Consider the following 25,047-nt stretch of genomic DNA (forward strand, 5'->3'; position numbering starts at 1 on the left):
TCTAAAGTATTTGATAGTGGCACTAATCTCTTAAATGCTCTGAGGGCTTTTTGGTTTGTGATCTTGGAAGAGGTCCCCACTTCACTTTTTCTGCAATAAGAGTCCTCCATGAAACTATTTTGTCTTCCATAATAGCCCTCCCGCTTGACATATCATCACTTTACAACTTGATCATTTCTATGAAGTATTTCAACTTAACTCTGAGACAAGGAGATATTATGAAATTCTGCTAGCTATTAATACTTAATATATCTATTCTCACTATGTACACTGCAACCAGAGAAGTAACAGAAAAGGTCTACATTCCAAATGGATGTATTGTGGAATGGATGTGAGCCAAGATTACATCTCTCACCTGATTTCACTAAGTCCCTACTTTGACCAGTGGACTACAGTGGCATTTTTGTCTCTAGAAGTCATTAATCTAAATTCCAGGTAAGTAGCTATTAATCCCAAGAAGGTTACAGTATTATCCTTTTACCAATGCATAGTTACTTGGATCCAGGTCTTAACTGAAGAAGGATTGAGGAACGTTCATGGTGTAACATGAACTGCTACATTGCAGGGTCCCTCCTCGAAGGTTCACAATTTGCCCCTGAGTTGAAAGCATTTGACCCAATTATATTTTAGGATTTGGAGAAGAGGCCATGGATTCCCATGATAGTGACTCAAGCTAGGTTTCTTACTTGATTTGGAGTTTTTCATACTTTTATCATCAACTAGCAACTCAGTAGGCTTCCAACATATTTACTTCTGTATTTACTCTGTGGTCAATTGATAATTGCCATAGTTTGCTTCAGGTCAAAACACTCTCTGATTATCATTACATTGTTTGGTTTATTGAGAAATTGCACACACTTTGTCTCTGGCAGTTAAATATTACTACTAATATATAACCTCTACCACAACAGGATCCCATTGTTCCCAATGATATCAGGGAATTCAAATCCACCACAATATCCCTTATTGTTATCTCTGACTTACAGAGTTCAGCTGTGACAGAAAACAGTCCTGACTGCATGTTGGATTTATCCCTTTATCTGTCTATACCTCTGGTTATTCTGGCTCTGTACTTTGTAAAGCAATGTTGCCTATACCCTGAAATGCACATAATAACCCTTTCTCAAGGGTCTGCCTCCAGGGCTTGATCTTTAGCTATAACATGTTTCATTCATATAGAGATAAAAAATTGCAGAACAGAGAATAACATTTGTCTTGTTGGAGGTTTACAGGAGCACGGTGACCAGACCTACGTGGACAGCTGCAAGAACAAAGGTTTATCACATCTCCTCTAGAGTCTGAGGGGGAACCAAAAGTTTGCAACAATCAGCTACATGCCCTCCCCTTCTAGTATAAATGAAGCCTGAATTCTAACTCGAGTAAGATGGTTCTTTTGGACACAAGTCCACTGTCTTCTCCATTTGCTGGCTTTCTGAATAAAGTCGCTATTCTTTGATCCTCTCAAGTCTGTCAAAAGATAACTGGACAAATAAGGAGCATTAAAAAAGTGTTGGAGCTGGGAGGGTGAAACTGGTGAATTTAAAAGTCTAAATTGAAATAAGAAACTGCAATAATTAACAGGAAAAAGGAAAAATAAATTTTATTGTAGGCATACAATGAAGTAGTATAAAGAACTGCATGTTTTGTTTTGGTAAATAAAGCTTATTGAACGAAGTTCTTAAAAATTGCTTAAATAAATTTTAAAAATTTACTTGAGTAAATCTCTCAAAATAATAAAATCCAGTCATGTTGGACTTTTGTTATGAATTATGGCTACAACTGTCTTTTCATCTTGTGTCTGACATACTGTACTATCAACCACTCAACTCATATTTATAGATTTTTTTTTACAACATTCTTCTAAAACTAACTTTGACATTGATCTTGGAGGGAGAGCAGTGAAGAGAAATCTTAGTTCCCTGGCTAAGGACTGGATTTAGATAACCTGGATGAAAACTGAGTTCCTAGCCACTAGACTACCAGGGGCTAAAAGCAAAATGGCCCTGGCTTTTTCCACCATTTGAAAGCAAGAATGTTTCAAAAAGGCAAAAATTGTAAAGCAGATACAAATTTTACTATTAGAGGGACAGTATAATGTATGAGAGGCTCACAGAAAAACAGTTTATTTATTTGTCAGAGGCAAGGCAGTGATACACACTAGGCGAGGAGTGCAGGCATCCTAAGTGAGAAATGCTGTATGTCAGAAGCTAGGCAGAGACACACACCGAGAGGAGTGAGGGCATTTTGAATGAGGAAGAGAGCAGTAAAGAGGTGATGTAAATCACTTATATAGGACAGTCCTTCTGGGTCTTTGTTTGCTGCTGCTGCTAAGTCACTTCAGTCGTGTCCGGCTCTGTGCGACCCCATAGGTGGCAGCCCGCCAAGCTCCCCTGTCCCTGGGATTCTCCAGGCAAGAACACTGGACTGGGTTGCCATTTCCTTCTCCAATACATGAAAGTGAAAAGTAAAAGTGAAGTCACTCAGCCACGTCTGACTCTTTGAGACCCCATGGACTGCAGCCTACCAGGCTCCTCCATCCATGGGGTTTTCCAGGCAAGAGTACTGGAGTGGAGTGCCATCGCCATCTCTCAGGTCTTTGTTTAACTTTGGCCAATTATCTTGTTTCTTTCTTCACACCTGACTGGTCCATGGACCCTCCCCAAGATGCATACACAACTTTTTTCTATGATGGATCGCACTGCAGAGTCCAAAGGCTACATGTTTTCATTTATCATGGAGCAGGGCACTCTCCCTTTTCGACCCTCAAGAAGCTTCCCCGTGCATATGCAGACAGAGAAGTTTTCCTTATCCTCAGGAGAGGGCACCCTATCTATTTGCTTTAGCAGAACTCAGCTTTTGCCACTAGCTTTGTCCTTGGAGGGTCTGAGTGAAAAGGGAGCTTTAATTTTACTCCACTTGACAAATTCCAGGTGTCTGGCCCAGAAGCCCACTACATCGTACCTCAACATGATTAGATGATTGTTCATTGTAACAAAATCTATGTCAGAAATGAAAGTTGCTAAAACAGTTATAACAAGTATGTATTTCAAGTCATTGCTTATACATCATTAATCTATCCTTAAGCATTTTATTTTCAAGGAATTTTTTTTTCAAAATGCTATGTTCATTTTTTTCTGGAATTGAGCTGCAGGAGTAGCTTGTATATTTTTGAGATTAGTTGTTTGTCAGTTGCTTCATTTGCTATTCTTTTCTCCCAATATGAAGGCTGGCTTTTCATCTTCCTTAGAGTTTCTTTGGTGTGCAGAAGCTTTAACTTTTAATTAGGTACCATGTATTTATTTTTGCTTTAATTTCCAGTATTGTGGGAGGTGGGTCATAGAGGATCTTGCTGTGATTTATGTCAGAGAGTTTTTGGCTATGTTCTCCTCTAGAAGTTTTACAGTTTCTGGTCTTATATTTAGATCTTTAATCCACTTTAAGTTTATTTTTGTGTATGGTGTTAGAAAGTGTTCTCAGTTCAGTTCAGTTCAGTCGCTCAGTTGTGTCCAACTCTTTGCAACCCCATGAATCGCAGCATGCCAGGCCTCCCTGTGCATCACCAACTCCCGAAGTTCACTCAGACTCACGTCCATCGAGTCCGTGATGCCATCCAGACATCTCATCCTCTGTCGTCCCCTTATCCTCCTGCCCCCAATCCCTCCCAGCATCAGAGACTTTTCCAATAAGTCAACTCTTCGAATGAGGTGGCCAAAGTACTGCAGTTTCAGATTAGCATCATTCCTTCCAAAGAAATCCCAGGGCTGATCTCCTTCACAATGGACTGGTTGGATCTCCTTGCAGTCCAAGGAACTTTCAAGAGTCTTCTCCAACACCACAGTTCAAAAACATCAATTCTAGGGCACTCCAGCCTTCTTCACATTCCAACTCTCACATCCCTACATGACCAAAGGAAAAACCATAGCCTTGACTAGACGGACCTTAGTTGGCAAAGTAATGTTTCTGCTTTTGAATATGCTATCTAGGCTGCTCATAACTTTTCTTCCAAGGAGTAATCATCTTTTAATTTCATGACAGCAGTCACCATCTGCAGTGATTTTGGAACCCCAGAAAATAAAGTCTGACACTGTTTCCACTGTTTCCCCATCTAATTCCCATGAAGTGATGGGACCAGATGCCATGATCTTCGTTTTCTGAATGTTGAGCTTTAAGCAAACTTTTTCGCTCTCCACTTTCACTTTCATCAAGAGGATTTTTAGTTCCTCTTCATTTTCTGCCAGAAGGGTGGTGTCATCTGCATATCTGAGGGTATTGAATTTCTCCTGGCAATCTTGATTCTAGCTTGTGTTTCTTCCAGTCCAGCATTTCTCATGATGTACTCTGCTGCTGCTGCTGCTGCTGCTAAGTCACTTCAGTCGTGTCCGACCCTGTGTGACCCCATAGACAGCAGCCTGCCAGGCTCCCCCATCCCTGGGACTCTATAGGCAAGAACACTGGAGTGGGTTGCCATTTCCTTCTCCAATGCATGAAAGTGAAAAGTGAAAGTGAAGCCGCTAAGTCATATCCGACCCCCAGCGACCCCATGGACTGCAGGATGTACTCTGCATATAAGTTAAATAAGCAGGCTGACAATATACAGCCTTGAGGTACTGCATTTGTTATTTGGAACCAGTCTGTTGTTCCATGTCCAGTTCTAACTGTTGCTTCCTGACCTGCATACAGGTTTCACAAGAGGCAGGTCAGGTTATCTGGTCTTCCCATCTCTTTTGGAATTTTCCACAGTTTATTGTGATCCACACAGTCAAAGGCTTTGGCATAGTCAATAAAGCAGAAATAGATGTTCTTCTGGAACTCTCTTGCTTTTTCCATGATCCAGTGAATGTTGGCAATTTGACCTCTGGTTCCTCTGCCTTTTCTAAAACCAGCTTGAACATGAGGAAGTTCACGGTTCACATATTGCTGAAGCCTGGCTTGGAGAATTTTGAGCATTGCTTTACTAGCATGTGAGATGAGTGCAATTGTGTGGTAATTTGAGCATTCTTTGGCACTGCCGTTCCTTGGGATTGGAATGAAAACTGATCTTTTCCAGTCCTGTGGCCACTGCTGAGTTTTCCAAATTTGCTGGCATATTGAGTGCAGCACTTTCACAGCATCATCTTTCAGGATTTGAAACAGCTCAACTGGAATTCCATCACCTCCACTTGCTTGTTCATAGTGATGCTTTCCAAGGCCCACTTGACTTCACATTCCAGGATGTCTGGTTCTAGATGAGTGATCACACCATTGTGTTTATCTGGGTCGTGAAGATCTTTTTTGTACAGTTCTTCTCTGTATTCTTGCCAACTCTTCTTAATATCTTCTGATTCTGTTAGGTCCATACCATTCCTGTCCTTTATCGAGCCCATCTTTGCATGAAAAGTTCCCATTGGTATCTCTAATTTTCTTGAGGGGATCTCTAGACTTTTCCATTCTGTTCTTTTCCTCTATTTCTTTGCATTGATCGCTGAAGAAGGCTTTCTATCTCTTCTTGCTATTCTTTGGAACTCTGCATTGAGATGCTTATATCTTTCCTTTTCTCCTTTGGTTTTCACCTCTCTTCTTTTCACAGCTATTTATAAGGCTTCCCCAGACAGCCATTTTGCTTTTTTGTATTTCTTTTTCATGGGCATGGTCTTGATCCCTGTCTCCTGTACAATGTCACGAACCTCATTCCATAGTTCATCAGGCAATCTATCTATCAGATCTAGCCCCTTAAATTTATTTCTCACTTCCCCTGTATAATCATAAGGGATTTGATTTAGGTCATACCTGAATGGTCTAGCGGTTTTCCCTAGTTTCTTCAATTTGAGTCTGAGTTTGCTAATAAGAAGTTCATGATGTGAGCCACAGTCAGCTCCTGGTCTTCTTTTTGTTGACTCTATAGAGCTTCTCCATCTTTGGCTGCAAAGAATATAATCAATCTGATTTCAGTGTTGACCATCTGATGATGTCCATGTGTAGAGTCTTCTCTTGTGTTGTTGGAAGAAGGTGTTTGCTATGACCAGTGCATTTTCTTGGCAAAACTCTATTAGTCTTTGCCCTGCTTCATTCCACATTCCAAGGCCAAGGTGGTACTTGACTTTGTACTTTTGCATTCCAGGCCCCTATAATGAAAAGGACATCTTTTTGGGGTGTTAGTTCTAAAAGGTCTTGTAGGTCTTCATAAAACCGTTCAACTTCAGCTTCTTCAGCATTACTGGTTCAGGCATAGACTTGGATTACCGTTATATCATATGGTTTGCCTTGGAAACGAACATAGATCATTCTGTCGTTTATGAGATTACATCCAAGTACTCCATTTCGGACTCTTTGTTGACCATGATAGCTACTCCATTTCTTCAGAGGGATTCCTGCCCACTGTAGTAGATATAATGGTCATCTGAGTTAAATTCTACCATTCCAGTCCATTTCAATTCGCTGATTCCTAGAATGTTGACGTTCATTCTTGCCATCTCCTGTGTGACCACTTCCAATTTGCCTTGATTCATGGACCTGACATTCCAGGTTCCTATGCAATATTGCTCTTTAATGCATTGGACCTTGCTTCTATCACCAGTCCAATCCACAGCGGGGTATTGTTTTTGTTTGGCTCCATCCCTTCATTCTTTCTGGAGTTATTTTCCACAGATCTCCAGTAGCATGTTGGACACCTACTGACCTGGGAAGTTCCTCTTTCAGTATCCTATCATTTTGCCTTTTCATACTGTTCATGGGGTTCTTAAGGCAACAACTGAAGTGATTGCCATTCCCTTCTCTGGTGGACCACATTCTGTCAGACCTCTCCACTATGACCCGACCATCTTGGGTAACCCTGGAGGCATGGCTTAGTTTCATTGAGTTAGACAAGGCTGAGATCAGTGGACAGATAACTCCAGAAATAATGAAGGGATGAAGCCAAAGCAAAAACAGTACCCAGCTGTGGATGTGTCTGGTGATAGAAGCAAGGTCTGCTGCTGTAAAGAGCAATATTGCATAGGAACCTGGAATGTCAGGTCCACGAATCAAGACAAAATGGAAGTGGTCAAACAAGAGATGGCAAGAGTGAACGTCGACATTCTAGGAATCAGCACACTAAAATGGATGGGAATGGAATTGTTTCCTTAATTTCTTTTTCTACTTTCTCATTATTGGTGTATAGGAATGCAAGGGATTTCTGTGTGTTGGTTTTATATCCTGCAACTTTACTATATTCATTGATGAGCTCTAGTAATTTTCTGGTGGAGTCTTTAGGGTTTTCCATGTAGAGGATCATGTCATCTGCAAACAGTGAGAGTTTTACTTCTTCTTTTCCAATTTGGATTCCTTTTATTTCTTTTTCTGCTCTGATTGCTGTGGCCAAAACTTCCAGAACTATGTTGAATAGTAGCGGTGAAAGTGGGCACCCTTGTCTTGTTCCTGACTTTAGGGGAAATGCTTTCAATTTTTCACCATTGAGGATAATGTTTGCTGTGGGTTTGTCATATATAGCTTTTATTATGTTGAGGTATGTTCCTTCTATTCCTGCTTTCTGGGGAGTTTTTATCATAAATGGATGTAGGAATATATCTACCTAAAGAAACTAAAGACCTGTATATAGAAAACTATAAAACACTGATGAAAGAAATCAAAGAGGACATTAATAGATGGAGAAATATACCATATTCATGGATCAGAAGAATCAATATAGTGAAAATGAGTATACTACCCAAAGCAATTTACAAATTCAATGCAATCCCTATCAAGCTACTAGCCACATTTTTCACAGAACTAGAAAAAATAATTTCAATATTTGTATGGAAATACAAAAAACCTCGAATAGCCAAAGCAATCTTGAGAAAGAAGAATGGAACTGGAGGAATCAACCTGCCTGACTTCAGGCTCTACTACAAAGCCACAGTCATCAAGACAGTATGGTACTGGCACAAAGACAGACATATAGATCAATGGAACAAAATAGAAAGCCCAGAGATAAATCCACACACATATGGACACCTTATCTTTGACAAAGGAGGCAAGAATATACAATGGAGTAAAGACAATCTCTTTAACAAGTGGTGCTGGGAAAACTGGTCAACCACTTGTAAAAGAATGAAACTAGATCACTTTCTAACACCGCACACAAAAATAAACTCAAAATGGATTAAAGATCTAAATGTAAGATCAGAAACTATAAAACTCCTAGAGGAGAACATAGGCAAAACACTCTCAGACATAAATCACAGCAGGATCCTCTATGATCCACCTCCCAGAATTCTGGAAATAAAAGCAAAAATAAACAAATGGGATCTAATTAAAATTAAAAGCTTCTGCACAACAAAGGAAAATATAAGCAAGGTGAAAAGACAGCCTTCTGAATGGGAGAAAATAATAGCAAATGAAGCAACTGACAAACAACTAATCTCAAAAATATACAAGCAACTTCTGCAGCTCAATTCCAGAAAAATAAACGACCCAATCAAAAAATAGGCCAAAGAACTAAATAGACATTTCTCCAAAGAAGACATACGGGTGGCTAACAAACACATGAAAAGATGCTCAACATCACTCATTATTAGAGAAATGCAAATCAAAACCACAATGAGGTAACACTTCACACCAGTCAGATTGTCTGTGATCCAAAAATCTGCAAGCAATCAATGCTGGAGAGGGTGTGGAGAAAAGGGAACCCTCCTACACTGTTGGTGGGAATGCAAACTAGTACAGCCACTATGGAGAACAGTGTGGAGATTCCTTAAAAAATTGCAAATAGAACTACCTTATGACCCAGCAATCCCACTGCTGGGCATACACACCGAGGAAACCAGAATTGAAAGAGACACATGTACCCCAATGTTCATCGCAGCACTGTTTATAATAGCCAGGACATGGAAACAACCTAGATGTCCATCAGCAGATGAATGGATAAGAAAGCAGTGGTACATATACACAATGGAGTATTACTCAGCCATTAAAAAGAATTCATTTGAATCAGTTCTGATGAGATGGATGAAACTGGAGCCAATTATACAGAGTGAAGTAAGCCAGAAAGAAAAACACCAATACAGTATACTAACACATATATATGGAATTTAGGAAGATGGCAATGACGACCCTGTATGCAAGACAGGAAAAAAGACACAGATGTGTATAACGGACTTTTGGACTCAGAGGGAGAGGGAGAGGGTGGGATGATTTGGGAGAATGGCATTCTAACATGTATACTATCATGTAAGAATTGAATCGCCAGTCTATGTCTGATGCAGGATACAGCATGCTTGGAGCTGGTGCATGGGGATGACCCAGAGAGATGTTATGGGGAGGGAGGTGGGAGGGGGGTTCATGTTTGGGAACGCATGTAAGAATTAAAGATTTTAAAATTTAAAAAATAAAAAACAAAAAAAAATTAAAAAAGAAAATAAAAAAAAATAAAATGGATGGGAATGGGTGAATTTAACTCAGATGATGATTATATCTACTACAGTGGGCAGGAATCCCTCAGAAGAAATGGAGTAGCCATCATGGTCAACAAAGAGTCTGAAATGCAGTTCTTGGATGCAGTCTCAAAAATGACAGAATGATCTCTGTTCGTGTCCAAGGCAAACCATACAAAATCACAGTTATCCAAGTCTATGCCCCAATCAGTAACACTGAAGAAGCTGAAGTTGAACGGTTTTATGAAGACCTACAAGACCTTTTAGAACTAACACCCCAAAAAGATGTCCTTTTCATTATAGGGTACTGGAATGCAAAAATAGGAAGTCAAGAAACACCTGGAGTAACACGCAAATTTGGCCTTGGAATGCGGAATGAAGCAGTGTAAAGACTAATAGAGTTTTGCCAAGAAAATGCACTGGTCATAGCAAACACCTTCTTCCAACAACACAAGAGAAGACTCTACACATGGAAATCACCAGATGGTCAACACCGAAATCAGATTGATGATATTCTTTGCAGCCAAAGATGGAGAAGCTCTATAGAGTCAACAAAAAGAAGACCAGGAGCTGACTGTGGCTCACATCATGAACTTCTTATTAGCAAACTCAGACTCAAATTTAAGAAATTAGGGAAAACCGCTAGACCATTCAGGTATGACCTTAATCAAATCCCTGATGATTATACAGTGGAAGTGAGAAATAGATTTAAGGGGCTAGATCTGATAGATAGAGTGCCTGATGAACTATGGAATGAGGTTCGTGACATTGTACAGGAGACAGGGATCAAGACCCTCCCCATGGAAAAGAAATGGAAAGAGGCAAAATGGCTGTCTGGGGAGGCCTTACAAATAGCTGTGAAAAGAAGAGTGGCAAAAACCAAAGGAGAAAAGGAAAGATAAAAGCATCTCAATGCAGAGTTCCAAAGAAAAGCAAGAAGAGATAAGAAAGCTTTCTTCAGCGATCAATGCAAAGAAATAGAGGATTTATCTCTGTGCTTCCTATTTTTTTCCATTGATCTATATTTCTCTCTTTGTGCCAGTACTATACGGTCTTGATGACTGTGTTTTGTAGTAAAAAATGGGCCAAAGAACTAAATAAACATTTCTCTAAAGATGACATACAGATGGCTAACAATCACATGAAAAGATGCTCAACATCACTCATTATCAGAGAAATGCAAATCAAAACCATAATGAGGTACCATTTCACGCCAGTCAGAATTGCTGCGATCCAAAAGTCTACAAGCAATAAATTCTGGAGAGGGTGTGGAGAAAAGGGAACCCTCTTACACTGTTGGTGGAAATGCATGCTAGTACAGCCACTATGGAGAACAGTATGGAGATTCCTTAAAAAAAAGTGGAAATAGAACTGCCTTATGACTCAGCAATCCCACTGCTGGGCATATATACGAAGGAAACTAGAATGAAAGAGACACATGTACCCCAATGTTCATCACAGCACTGTTTATAATAGCCAGGTCATGGAAGCAACCTAGATGTCCATCAACAGACAAATGGATAAGAAAGCAGTTGTACATATACACATTGGAGTATTAATCAGCCATTAAAAAGAATACATTTGAATCAGTTCTAATGAGGTGCATGAAACTGGAGCCTATTATACAGAGTGAAGTAAGGCAGAAAGAAAAAATACCAATACAGTATACTAATGCATATATATGGAATTTTGAAAGATGGTAACGATAACCCTGTATATGAGAGAACAAAAAGTCTTTTGGACTCTGTGGGAGAGAGAGCGGGTGGGATGATTTGGGAGAATGGCATTGAAGCATGTATAATATATAAGAAACAAATTACCATTCCAGGTTTGATTCAGGATACAGGATGCTTGGGGCTGGTGCACTGGGATGACTCAGAAGGATGGTATGGGGAGGAAGGTGGGAGTGGGGGTCAGGATGGAGAACACGTGTACACCTGTGGCGGATTCATGTTGATGTATGGCAAAAGCAATACAATATTGTAACGTAAAAAAAAACAACAACAATGAAACAATATATATATATATATATATATATATATATATATATAATGTTCAGATTACATATATCAGAATCACAAGAGGCACCTGTTAAAAATAGACTTCTGATCCTCATGCTAGATCATCTGTATCAAACTTTGTAAGTATAGATGTGAGAGTCTTCATTTTAGTCTTCCTGTAATGAAGACTTCATTTAGTCTTCATTTTCTAATCCAAAACTTCAACATTATCTTCTAAGAAGTAGTTTATGAAATGAAAAGGAAATTAGGGATGTTTGCTGTAGATGGCGTTTTTACATGAGTTAGTAAAATGAAACCTTAATAAAATTGAACTTTACTAGGTGGAATATCCATCCAGCATACATTTAAAGAGTTCTTACTTTGTGTCAGGCACTGCTAGGAACTAGGGATACAGCATTTATTATCACATGGACCTAATGGAGGAGAGAGATATGCAGGTTGATCATTATAATTAATTGTAATTAGTGAATTTATAGTGATAGACAAAGAAGAGAAACACCTAACTCAGACTGTGGAAATCAACAGGGTCTTTTTGGAGATGGTGATACCTGAGCTGGATCTTGAAGAATAGGTCTAAGATGATTCAGTAAAGGGAGACATATTTGAGGTATGTGCATTCCAAATGAAAGGGATGGATGAAACATATTGGAGATTATCTGACTTGTAGAAGAGTGAACCTGAAGCCTTGTCAGTTACAATTTTCTTAACACTTTTGCTCTATAATCGCTCCTTCTTTGATGCTGCCAACTTTTGCCCAACATTTTCCTATACTTATTTTTTGAAAGTAATTTCTTGGACATCCCCCATTTCTAGGGAGGGACATGGCACTTCACTCAGTTTTCCATTCATTTTTTCTCTTGTCATCCTCAGTAAATATGTCTTCAGCAAATTCAAAATCATGAAGACTTATCTAACATCTTCAGTTCACAATGCTGATATCTATCTTTTAGTTCGTCAAAAATTCTCTCCAGCATGCCTATAGGTCCCTCTCATGGCCACGCCCTAGAATTTGTAAACATCTTCAAGAGTACAAGCTCTGAATTCTTGAATTCTGAAACTTTTCTCTCATCACAGTCTCATATCTTTCCACTTCTTCCACTTTCTCATTTCCCACTCTTCAAACTTCTATATAGGTCTTTGATAACTCCCAATTCACCCAGTCTGTCAGGCTCCTCCAGGTTTTACTACCTGCCCATTCTAGGCTAGATATCTTTTCAACTTAATTTTAGGTATACAGTTGTTGAATTTTCATTTTTATTCACCTTCGAACTTTATCTTGAAAGAGTCTTTATTTTGTCACTTCTCGTTCTTTACCTTGGAAACAAACAGATCATTCTGTTGTTTTTGAGACTGCATCCAAGTACTGAATTTCAGACACTTTTGTTGACTAGAATGATCTCAAATGACAGAATGATCTCTGTTCATTACCAAGGCAAACCATTCAATATTATGGTATTCCAAGTCTATGCCACAATGAGTAATGCTGAAGAAGTTGAAGCTGACCAGTTCTACAAGAACTACAAGACTTTCAAGAATTAACACCAAAAAATAAATAAATAAATAAATGTTCTTTTCATCATAGGAGACTGGAATGCAAAAGGAGGAAGTCAAGAAACACCTGAAGTAACAGAAAAATTTGGCCTTGGAGTACAGAATGAAGCACAGCAAAGGCTAATAGAGTTCTGCCGAGAGAATGCACTGGCCATAGCAAACACCTTCTTCGAACAACACAAAAGAAGACTCTACACATGGACATCACCAGATGGTCAACACCAAAATCTGATTGATTATATTCTTTGCAGCCAAAGATGGAGAAGCTCTATACAGTCAACAAAAACAAGACCAGGAGCTGACTGTGGTTCATATCATGAATTCCTTATTGCCAAAACCAGACATAAATTGAAGAAAGTAGGGAAAACCACTAGACCATTCAGGTATGACCTAAATCAAATCCCTTATGATTATACAGTGGATGTCAGAGATAGATTTAAGGGACTAGATCTGATAGACAGAGTGCCTGATGAACTATGAACAGATTTATGACACTGCACAGGAGACAGGGAGCAAGACCACATTCAAGAAAAAGAAATGAAAAAAAAAGCAATATGGCTGTCTGAAGAGGCCTTACAAAGAGCTGTGAAGAGAAGAGAAGTCAAAAGCAAAGGAGAAAAGGAAAGATATACCCATCTGAATGCAGAGTTCCAAAGAATAGCAAGGGGAGATGAGAAAGCCTTCCACAGTGATCAGTGCAAAGAAATAGAGGAAAAGAATAGAATGGGAAATACTAGAGATATTTTCAAGAAAATTAGAGATACCAAGGGAAAACTTCATGCAAAGATGGGATCAGTAAAGGATATAAATTGTATGGACATAACAGAAGCAGAAGATATTAAGAAGAGGTGGCAAGAATACACAGAAAAACTGTACAAAGAAGATCTTCATGACCCAGATAATCACGATGAAGTTATCAGTCACCTAGAGCCAGACATCCTGGAATGTGAAGTCAAGTGGACCTTAGAAAGCATCACTATGAACAAAGCTAGTGGAAGTGAGGAAATTGCAGTTGAGCTATTTCAAATCCTAAAAGATGATGCTGTTAAAGTGCTGCACTCAATATGCCAGCAAATTTGGAAAACTCAGCAGTGGCCACAGGACTGGAAAAGGTCAGTTTTCATTCCAATCCCAAAAAAAGACAATGCCAAAGAATGTTCAAACCACTGCACAATTGCACTCATATCACTCACTGGTAAAGTAATGCTCAAAATTCTCCAAACCAGGCTTCAGCAATATGTGAACCATGAAATTCCAGATGTTTAAGCTGGTTTTAGAAAAGGCAGAGGGACCAGAGATGAAATTGCCAACATCCACTGGATCATGGAAAAAGCAAGAGAGTTCAACATCTATTTCTGCTTTATTGACTATGCCAAAGCCTTTGACTGTGTGGAACACAATAAACTGTGGAAAATTCCAAGAGAGGTGGGAATACCAGACCACCTGACTTGCCTCTTGAGAAATCTGTATGCAGGTCCGGAAGCAGCAGTTAGACCTTGACATGGAACAACAGACTGATTCCAAATAGGGAAAGGAGTGTGCCAAGGCTGTATATTATCACCCTGCTTTTTTAACTTATATGCAGAGTATATCATAAGAAATGCTGGGCTGGATGAAGCCACAAGCTGGAATCAAGAATGCTGGGAGAAATATCAATAACCTCAAATATGCAGATGACACCACCCTTATGGAAGAAAGTGAAGAGGAACGAAAAAGCCTCTTGATGAAAGTGAAAGAAGAGAGTGAAAAAGTTGGCTTAAGACTCAATATTCAGAAAACGAGGATCATCGCATCCGGTCCCATCACTTTATGACAAGTAGATGGGAAAACAGTGGAAACAGTGGCAGACTATTTTCTTGAGCTCCAAAATCACTGCAGATGGTGACTGCAGCCATGAAATTAAAAGGTGCTTACTCCTTTGAAGAAAAATTATGATAAACCTAGAGTCTGAGTGAACTCCAGTATTTGATGATGGACAGGGAGGCCTGGCATGCTGCGATTCATGGGGTCGCAAAGAGTCAGACACGACTGTGTGACTGAACTGAACTGAGACAGCATACTAAAAAGCAGAGGTGTTACTTTGACAACAAATGTCCATCTAGTTAAGGCTATGGTTTTTCCAGTAGTCATGTATAGAAGTGAGAGTTGGACTAGAAACTCTATGAGCACTGAAGAATTGATACTTTTGAATTGTGATGTTGGAGGAGACTATTGTGAGTTCCTTGGACTGCAAGGAGATCCAACCAGTCCATCCTAAAGGAAATGAGTCCTGAATGTTCATTGGAAGGACTGATGCTGAAGCTGAAACTCCAGTACTTTGGCCACCTGATGCGAAGAGCTGACTTGTTAGAAAAGACCTTGAAGCTGGGAAAGATTGCAGGCTGGAGGCAAAGGGAATGACAGAGCATGAGATAGTTGGATGGCATCATTGATTTAATGGACATGAGTTTGAGTAAACTCAGGGCGTTGGTGATGGACAGGGAGGCCTGGCGTGCTGCAATCCATGGCATTGCAAAGAGTCGGACATGACTGAGCGACTGAACTGAACTGATTATTTACCTTCTACTTGAGAATAACATCTATTTATGAATATGACAGTCTTTACCCTGAAGGAGCTCAAAGTCTTGTTTTAATAGGCATATATGTAAAGAGATTGATTTTACATAGCAAGGTAAATTATTCCAACAGTTAACTAGGGGCTGATGTTCCCTAGCTTTAAAATTTTAGCCATAATATTTTCTCCTAAGCCTTAAACTATATATCAAAAACTCTGTTGGATAACTTTATTGTCATATTCACAGGCACTTCTAACCTGAGATGCCTCAGGTGAACTTGTTTTATCCCTACACAATTTTTGGAGGTCTCAACCTTATGAGTGTTTCTGAAAAGTCAGTAATTTCCTTTTCCTCACTACAAAAGAAGCCTCTAAAGTTAATCTACTTTTTAATATTTTTGCCAGTATTATTCCCTATAAAGTGAGAATTGTTATAATAGGAATAATTATACACACAAATATCACACAGAGTCATGTAAAGGTACAAAAAGGTTAACATATTAATAAAGATCTTGAAACAATGTCATATATTGTGAAGGATGTGCTGTGCATATTCTCTCAGTCTTGTCCAACTCTGTGACTCCACGGACTGTAGCCCACAAGGCCCCTCTGTCCATGGGGTTCTCCAGCCAAGAATAATGGAGTGGGTTGTTATGCCCTCCTTCATGGGAATCTTCCCAACCCTGGGATAGAACCCAGGTCTCCCACTTTGCAGGTGGATTCTTTATCGTCTGAGAAGCCCAAGAATGCTGGAGAGGGTAGCCTATCCCTTCTCCAGGGGATCTTCCCAACCCAGAAATTGAACTGGATCTCCTACATTGCAGGCAGATTCTTTACCAATTAAGCTACCAGGGAAGCCCGCTAGTAAGGGATACATACATATTTTCTAAACATTAAGATAATAAGATATATTTAATATAGCATGTGACCAACTAATTGTTTAGGAGTACATCATTTTGTTTCTATGCATTTGATCTCTTTTGATATTACTAATTTTAAATTTTGTTATCAAAAGTTAGCCTGTGTTATTTCTGCACATTTGACTTTATTTACATTTTCTTGGTAACAATATAAATTTTTACGTACAAAGAGAAACATTTTGACAAAAAGGTATAATCTCAGTGGGTTACAGGCTTCAAAGCATGCTTGCTAATTCTCTTATTTATTTGATTTAATTTATTTCATGTTATTTATTTTTTTATTTGTATTATCTGTTGTAGATTGATAAGTTGAACATATCATGCTACAATTTTGTCTCCCTCAATTTCTCCTTGTTTCTGGTATTTTCCAACTACTTAACATATTACTGAGTTTTATTTTTAACTCACTCTGAGGTGCTAAATGATTTAATGGATGGATCTTGGCCACTTGTGTTCTTCGTGATAATTATTATACTTTGCTACCAGGTTAGATCAGAGTTTGTTTAATTATTTATTAATTTTCAAAGGATATCTAATTGCTATTGTAGTACCAAGATCTTTGTTTCCTTGCTGACTGACAGCTGGGGCAGGACTTTGCTCATAAATGACACCTATGCTACTTCTCACACTTCCCATGTTTTCCCCTTCTGCAGCAGGGAGTTGAGGAGTCCCTCTCATTCTTTAAATCTGACATTCCCTTATGTCACATCTCTGACTTCAAACGAAAACGAAAAACTGTTTCATTTAAGGGTTCATGTAATGACATTGGGTCTACTTAGATGATCTAGCTTCTCGGGTGGCTCAGCAGTAAAGAATCTGCCTGCAATGCAGGAGTCACAGGAGACTCAGGTTCGATCCTGGCTTGGGAAGATCCCCTGGAGGAGGACATGGAAACTCACTCTAGTATTCTTGCCTGAAGAATCCGACAGATAGAGGAGCCTGTCAGCCCACATACAGTCCACAGGGTCACAAAGACTGAAGTGACTTAGCACACAGGCACTTAGATAATCAAGGATAATCTCTATATTTTAATGTAGTGACATTAATTAATTCTGCAAATTCCTGTTTATCACATAATGTAACATATTAAGAAATTCCTGGTATTAGAATTGTGGAACATTTGGGGGATATTCTGTCTACCATAGTACATCTGGCCCACTGAGATCCATGTCCCTTCCAAATGAAAACTATATTTACTTCACCCAAAGGTCCTCAAAGTTCTCATCCTATTATAGCATCAATTCCAAATCCAAAGCTCACATACAAGTCTCAGCAACTCAGTAATTCCAAGTCTCATCATCTAAACCAGGTGTGGATGAGGCTTTGACTATAATCCATTAAGTCCAACTCCTAGGGCATAGTTTCTTTACATCTGGAGACCTGTGAAACTGAAAAAACAAGTTTCTGCTCCCAACATAAACTTGTGGCATCGGCATATGATACCAGATTATAAATATTCCATTTCCAAAAGGGGATATTGGATTGTAAAAAAGAATCACCAGTCCAAATGAGTTTTGAAATCGAGCTGTTCAAGCTCACTTATTGTTCAATACCTGGAAGTAATTTTTTGTAGCTCTCAGCTTTGCCCTCTAAGTTCTTCTCTCTTGTCTGTTTGCTCTGCCCTGAGTCATCTTTCCTTTTTCATGAAAAGTAACACGTGTTTGCAGCTGAGTAGTTTTATTAACCTGCTTACCACCAGTAGCATTTTGAAGGTTCAGCAGCCTTCTTCCATTCTGTACTCTCTCTGTCCTTTTCAATCTAAGTTAGCAGTGTTTCTGCTGATATAAAATTTCAAGAACTTTATGGGTCTCCTGTGGATGTCACAAAAATTCAGCTCATTAAACAGAAGTTAGGCCTACACATCTTTCTGAGAATATCCCTTCTCCATTTTTGGCTTCTGCTGAGATGTCAAAAAGATAATATTCTTAAAATTCCTAGACGCTCCCTAATTTCTTCCAGGGAATCTGAATCATGCCCTCAATCTTTTCGAAGAATATTTTGTCTGACTGAATATTTTGACATTTTGGCATCTGAGTATGCTAAGAATTTCCTGAATCATTAAGTCTTGATTCCTTTTTCTTTCACAGTACTTCCTTTAATTTGTCCCTTTTCTTGCATTCTACCATAAACATCAAGAGAAAACCATCTTCAACACTTTCCTTGAAAATCACATCTAATTGTCCAGACTTTCATTTACAAATTCTGCTTTCAATATCACTGAAGGACAATTCCACTGAACTGTCAGCCAATGCATGACATGGGTCCCTTGTCCTCCGGTTTCTAAGAACATGTTTCTTTCTTTCTATTTTTTTTTTTTTCTGAGCCTTCACCAGTAGTATTCTCCAAGTCCAGATTTCATGGTGATGTGGACTTTCTCTAAATTGTTTAGGATTTCTTTGAAATTTCCTCTCTTCCTTCTGAGCCTTTACAAGCAGCATTCATATTTCTATTCACAGGGTGTTTGGGCAAGATAGACTTTTTTTCCTATCATACTCTTCAAAATTCTTCAAACCAGCACTCTCAAATGATTCCAAACCTGTTTGCCTATTTGTCTTGTATTTCTTTGTATAACTACCTCACTTCTGATACCTAGACATGAATTCTTTTCCCTCTGCTGCCTTAACAAATTACCACAAACCTTAAAACAGCACTCATTTATGATTCCACAGTTCTGTAGGTTAGAAATAAAGGCACAACATCATTCAGCTGGGCCTTTTGTACAAGTTCTCACAAAACCTAAGTCAAGGTGTCAGCAGAGCTGCATTGCTTACTGAAGAATCGGGGAGAATCTACTTTAAATTCAGGTGTTGGCCGAGTACATTTCCTTGAATCTGGACCTCTCAAGTTCCCATTTCCTTGCTGACTGTCAGCTGGGGTCGGTCTTTTCTTCTAGAAGCTGCTTGCATTCTTTCTCATGCTATCCATGTGTCTCCTTCTAGCAGTGGCACATTGAGACCTCACTTACTTTAAATTTCTCTGACTTCCCTTTCTTCTGATTTCAACATCAGTCACGACCTTAGTTGCATCTGCACTGTGCCTTTTCCCCTGTAACATACCATAATTACAGGTTCCAGGCATTAGTGCATGGGCATCTTTGGTGGCCATTCTACCTACTTTAATTTTTTAAGTAAATTAACAGGAAGAAAAATACTCTTTTATCTTTACCTCTGGTAGTTGCTTTTTACAGTTTTCCCAGAGTTCTTAGTTGAAATCAGTGGAAGAGAGAGACTATAGTTGACTTACTGAATCTTGACTGGCAGCAGAAGTCCTAATCTTTGATTTTTAATTAATTAATTAAAAAGCAAGTGTTTACTGAGTAACTTCTATGCACTTAGCACTGTGAGATACCAGACAAAACAAAAAAAGATAAGTTATTGTTCCTAATCTTAAAAAGTTGGTAGTCTTTGTAATGAAGAATAAAATATCATTAAATTCTGATATTGGGGAAGTCTAAGCTATATTCCTTCTTAAAAGAGCTGTTTTTCTTCAAGTTTTTGACTCTGTCTTCCTGTAGCTAGAATTCATTAATAGAATTTCATCAGGAAAAGAACAAGGCTTGAAATATCAGCATATTCATGAATAGCTGCTTTAATTTTCTGATTGACCTTAAAAAGCTGTACCAGTTGCAAAAGAAAAAAAAAAATCAGCTATTTGAAAGCTGCTGCTATAGAAACAGGTTTATTTCAGCACTTCCAAAAGGTTATTTAGTTAAGTTTGAGGGTGAATTTTGGGGAGAGAATGAGAGCTAAAAAAGAAACATGTACACATACAAAAGGGATTTTACACATATATATTATGAGATGGAAAGAAAAGAGAGAAATTGAGTGAACATGTGAGGAATTCTTCCAAGGCTGAGGTAATGGCTTTAGTCGCAGAGTCAGTGCTGTTAAGGAGACAGTGTTAGTTACTTGATTGACAGTTCACAGGAGGAATTACCCATTCTATTCTCAGCATCATCAGAGGAAACTTCAACTGTTTGTCACGGACACTTCAGGAAGATTTCTCTGGTATAGAATTCTTAGGAAATGATCTCCTTGATATAGCAAAGTAGCACCAGTGCATTGATTAAGAGCCCAGTTTCTTAAGAGAGATGGTCTAGAATTGAATCCTGGTTCCAGGCAGTCTTTGAATACTTTGGCAAAGTTACAAAGTGCCTCTGTATCCTGATTTGTAGGATGGGAACATTAGTAATTGCCCCTGGCTCATTAGGTTTGTGACGATCAGATGAGGTTTTTTTTTTTTAATATAAATTTCTTTTAATTGGAGGCTTTCTTCCACTGTGTACACGTGTTCCCCATCCTGAACTTTCCACCTCCCTCCCCATACCATCCCTCTGGGTCACCCCAGTGCACCAGCCCCGAGCATCCTGTATCATGCATTGAACCCAGACTGGCGATTCGTTTCACATATAAGAGACACAGATGAATTTTTAAATGCAAAAACTTAGACTAGTATCTGGAACAAAGTAAATACTTTGCTAGTTGCTAGTCAGCAACAATATTATTTGGCACTTTGGAGTCAATGTACAACTAGCAGGAGATATCCTCCACCTCAATCATGACCTTTTGGAGTTTTGTGGGTAACTTAAAGGCAAAGACGTTTGGCAAACAGAACATTAAAATATTTTCTTGAATTCACAGTGTCTTCAATGCCATAGCTATGAGGTCAAGTCCTAGTTCAAGTTTGACTGATAGTGAAGGAGACAAAAAGAAGGGAAAACATACATTTTCACCAGGGTTCACAAGAAAGTGAACTTTATAAAAGTAGTGATTTTCTTTTGTTTCACTCCCTCCCCCAACATAGTGTTAATCATCTATATGATTTTGGGGTAAACAAACATTAAAGGCAACTTACTTATGTAAGTGAAGATAATTACTAAATTTCTCCCATCATCATAAAACATATCACCTCCTATTTTATTCAAAAGCTTTTTGTCGTTTGATATTCCAGATAGGCCATGACCAGACATCTAGGGATCCCAAGCCAGCTATTAAAAAGCCTATTGAGTTGGCCAAAATGTTTGTTAGTATTTTTCCATAAAATGTTGGAAAAGCCTGAATGAACATTTGGGCCAATCCAATAGATGTATCCACTTTTCCTAATATGTAGCCATTTTTTAACAGGCAGAGGTCAATGGTATTTCAAATTAATTAAATGTGCATTAAAGGAAAAAAGAAAAGTCATTAAGCAGATAACTGCCCATTCAAAGCAACCAGTCCTTAAATTCATTATTTCCTTCATTTTGCTAATGCAGTTTGTTTTTTCTTTCAAATTTTAGCATGGATCAGAATCTTCTAGAAGGTAGCCTAAAACAAAATGTTGGCCTTCAGTCACACCAGTTTTGATTCAGTTGTTCTGAGATGGGGGCCCAATGATTTACATTAAGGTTTTTTTTTTTTTTTTAAGTTGAAGTATAGTTGATTTTTTTTTTTCCCTTGAAGAAGTAAATGGCAACCCACTCCAGTATTGTTGCCTGGAAAATTCCATGGAAGGAAGAACCTGGCGGGCTACAGTCCGTGGGGTTGCAAAGTGGCAGACATGACTGAGCAACCTACGCTTTCATAGTTGGTTTACAATGTTTCAGATATACAGCAAAGTGAATCAGTTATATATGTACATATTCTTTTTCAGATTCCTCCCTGTTCTAGGGCATTACAAGATATTGAATATAGTTTCCTGTACTATGCATTAGGTCCTTGTTCTTTATTTTATACATAGTAGTGTGTATACTTTAATCCTAAACTAATTTATTCCTCCCCCAAACATTTCCTTTTTGATAACGATAAGTTTGTTTTCACAGTCTGTGAGTACATTTCTGTTCTGTAAATATAGTAAGTCTCCTACTTACAAACCTTCAAGTTGCAGACTTTCAAAGATGCAAACATGGGTTCCATCAGCATCAGTCTCCATCAACATCAGGCATGAGTGAAACTGCAGCTTGCCATTTGTCTCCTATTGCTCTTCAACGCTATCATCTTCTACCTCCTCTCCACCGCCTCCAATCAGTAACTCTTCTAGCCTGTTCACTCAAGGCTAGCCCCTGTATGCCAGCTGTTGTAATGTACTACTATAATTTTCATGGCACTGTACTGCAAGATTCAAACTTTATTTTTGTGAACATTTTAATGTTATTTGTGTGAAAGTATTTTAAGCCTATTACAGTACAGTACTATACAGTATAGCCAATTGTATTAGTTGGGTACCTAGATTCCCTTTCTTGAACTTATGAACAAGTGGATTTATGAATGAGCTCTTGGAATGGAACTCATTTGTATGTAGGAGACTTACTGTAAGTTCATTTGTATCATTTTTTATATGTCATAAATATGATATCATATGATATTGTCTTTCTTTATCTGACTTACTTCCCTGGTGGCTCAAGACAGTAAAGCGTCTGTCTACAATGCCGGAGACCTGGGTTCAATCCCTGGGTTGAGAAGATCTCCTGGAGAAGGAAATGGCAATCCACTCCAGTATTCTTGCTTTGAAAATCCCATGGACAGAGGAGCCTGGTAGGCTACAGTCCATGGGGTCGCAAAGAGTCAGACACGACTGAGCGACTTCACTCCCTTAGTATGATAATCTCCAGGTCTATCCAGTTGCTGCAAATGGCATTAATTCATTTTTTATGACTGACTATTATAATTCCATTGCTTATGTATGTACCACATCTTCTTTATCCATTTATCTATCAGTGAATATTTATGTTGCTTCCATGACTTAACTATTGTAAGCAGCTCCCCAGTGAACATTTGGGGTGCATGTGCCTTTGTGAATTACATTTTCCTCTGGCTGTATGCCCAGGAGTAGGATTGCTGGATCATATGGTAGCTCTATTTTTAGTTTTTTAAAAGCCTATTTCTTGATTTCTGAAATGAGGATGAAGAACTAAAAGGCATTCTCTGAAAGCATACCTTTTCTTTTGGGTAAGATATTCCATGTGTTTACTTATCCTCTTTCTGTATTGTGCTTTGCTTCTGCATCTAACCTTTGGTATGTAGGGATACCTCAGATCTACATCTGGAGAAGGTAAAAGTGGGACATTCTGAATGATTTTTTTTTCTCCCATGTCCCTTTACTCAAATATTGCTTTCATCCTGATGAACAATAGGAGACTTAGTGGATTATCCAATCTAAATTCTGCTCCCTGAATCTCCCCTCATGGCATAATTCTCCTCAAACCATTTCCTCGTAGCATCAATCTATAGGTTTTTCTTTTGCTTTTCTTCTTTCCTTGCTTTTGACACTGTTTACACACACACACACACACACGCACACACACACACACACACACACACACCATAAGCCTTTTGCTCTGTTGCACTCGAGCTTTTACTTCATTTGTTTTACATACCCAGTTGCTAAGACAATTATTTTGCTCACTATGCCATATAAATACAAACCTCCCTATTTTAGTTATTTATCAGTTTTCTGCTTAGCTTACCAACTAATTTCATACTTTTCTGATTGATAAATTAGAATGCAACCACCTGGAGTGTTGAGACCCCATAACAAGCAGAATTTCTTACCTCTGCATCAACAGCAAATCTTACTTCAAACTGTAATCATTTGAAAGAGGAAATCAGTTCTGCTCCTTTTGCAGCTATGTGAGCATGAAGAAAAATATGCTTTAAGAGCAGCAAGTTATGAACGGTACTTATTAAAATCAATTATCACCTGCAACTGACGTAGGTTTACAGTCATGATTTTTCTTTCTGGCCATTTATTATATCAGTTCTCTGAAAGAATGGAAGCAATACTATTTAAAATTTTTCAAAGAAAAACTATTCTAAAATTTCTCCTTAATTACTTGAATTTCAGAGTTTTATTTACTCGCCTGTCTTATTTGTTTTGCCTTTGTAATAGCACATTTATCTCAATTCAGTGTCATGTTTCTGTGCAGTTTGACAATCATTTGGACAAAGAGGACACTACGCAGGAAGATTCTGATGAAATGAGAGGAGCGGTTGTCAAGGAGAGTTCACATAATTAGACAGTGGTACGGTGTGTGCCACATATGCAGGCACAAGGAGATATAGGAGGAGGAAAAACACATTTGCACTGATGCTTCCTTCAATTTCTTCATGTCAAGCTGCTAACTCTAAGTTGGGAAGACATACACACAGATAAAATCAATTTAGAAACAGAAAATGGATGGCAGATGCATCTTAAAATAGCACCTAAGGAACACATGAATATAGAACAAAGAAAGACTTTAGTTAAGGAAAGTATTCTGCAGCCTCTAATGGTGACCAATGCCAGGTTTACAGAATCATTGGATCAAGCTCCTCTTTTTCTGAGACTGAGTTAAGGATATTACTGAAATATGTCATGGATCCTTAAAATATTGTGGCAGATAGTTGAGGGAGTGTGATAGGATATAGAGGCAGAAACACTCTTTGATACGAAGATAGCTGACATCTTACTCCAAAATGCTAAAAACATTACTTGATCACAATTTCAGTATTAGCCATATCTTTGAAAGATGGTGAAGAGTTCTGTTAAAATGCTTGAGCTAGATAGGAGTAGAAATCATTAATTCATTAACAAAATACTTATTGAGTGCCCGTTATGCACTAGATGTTGTGCTTTGTGTGGTTGGTGCAACAGTGAAT

The sequence above is a fragment of the Capra hircus genome, assembly GCF_001704415.2.
Source record: "Capra hircus breed San Clemente chromosome X unlocalized genomic scaffold, ASM170441v1, whole genome shotgun sequence".
In the NCBI taxonomy this organism is placed as follows: domain Eukaryota; kingdom Metazoa; phylum Chordata; class Mammalia; order Artiodactyla; family Bovidae; genus Capra; species Capra hircus.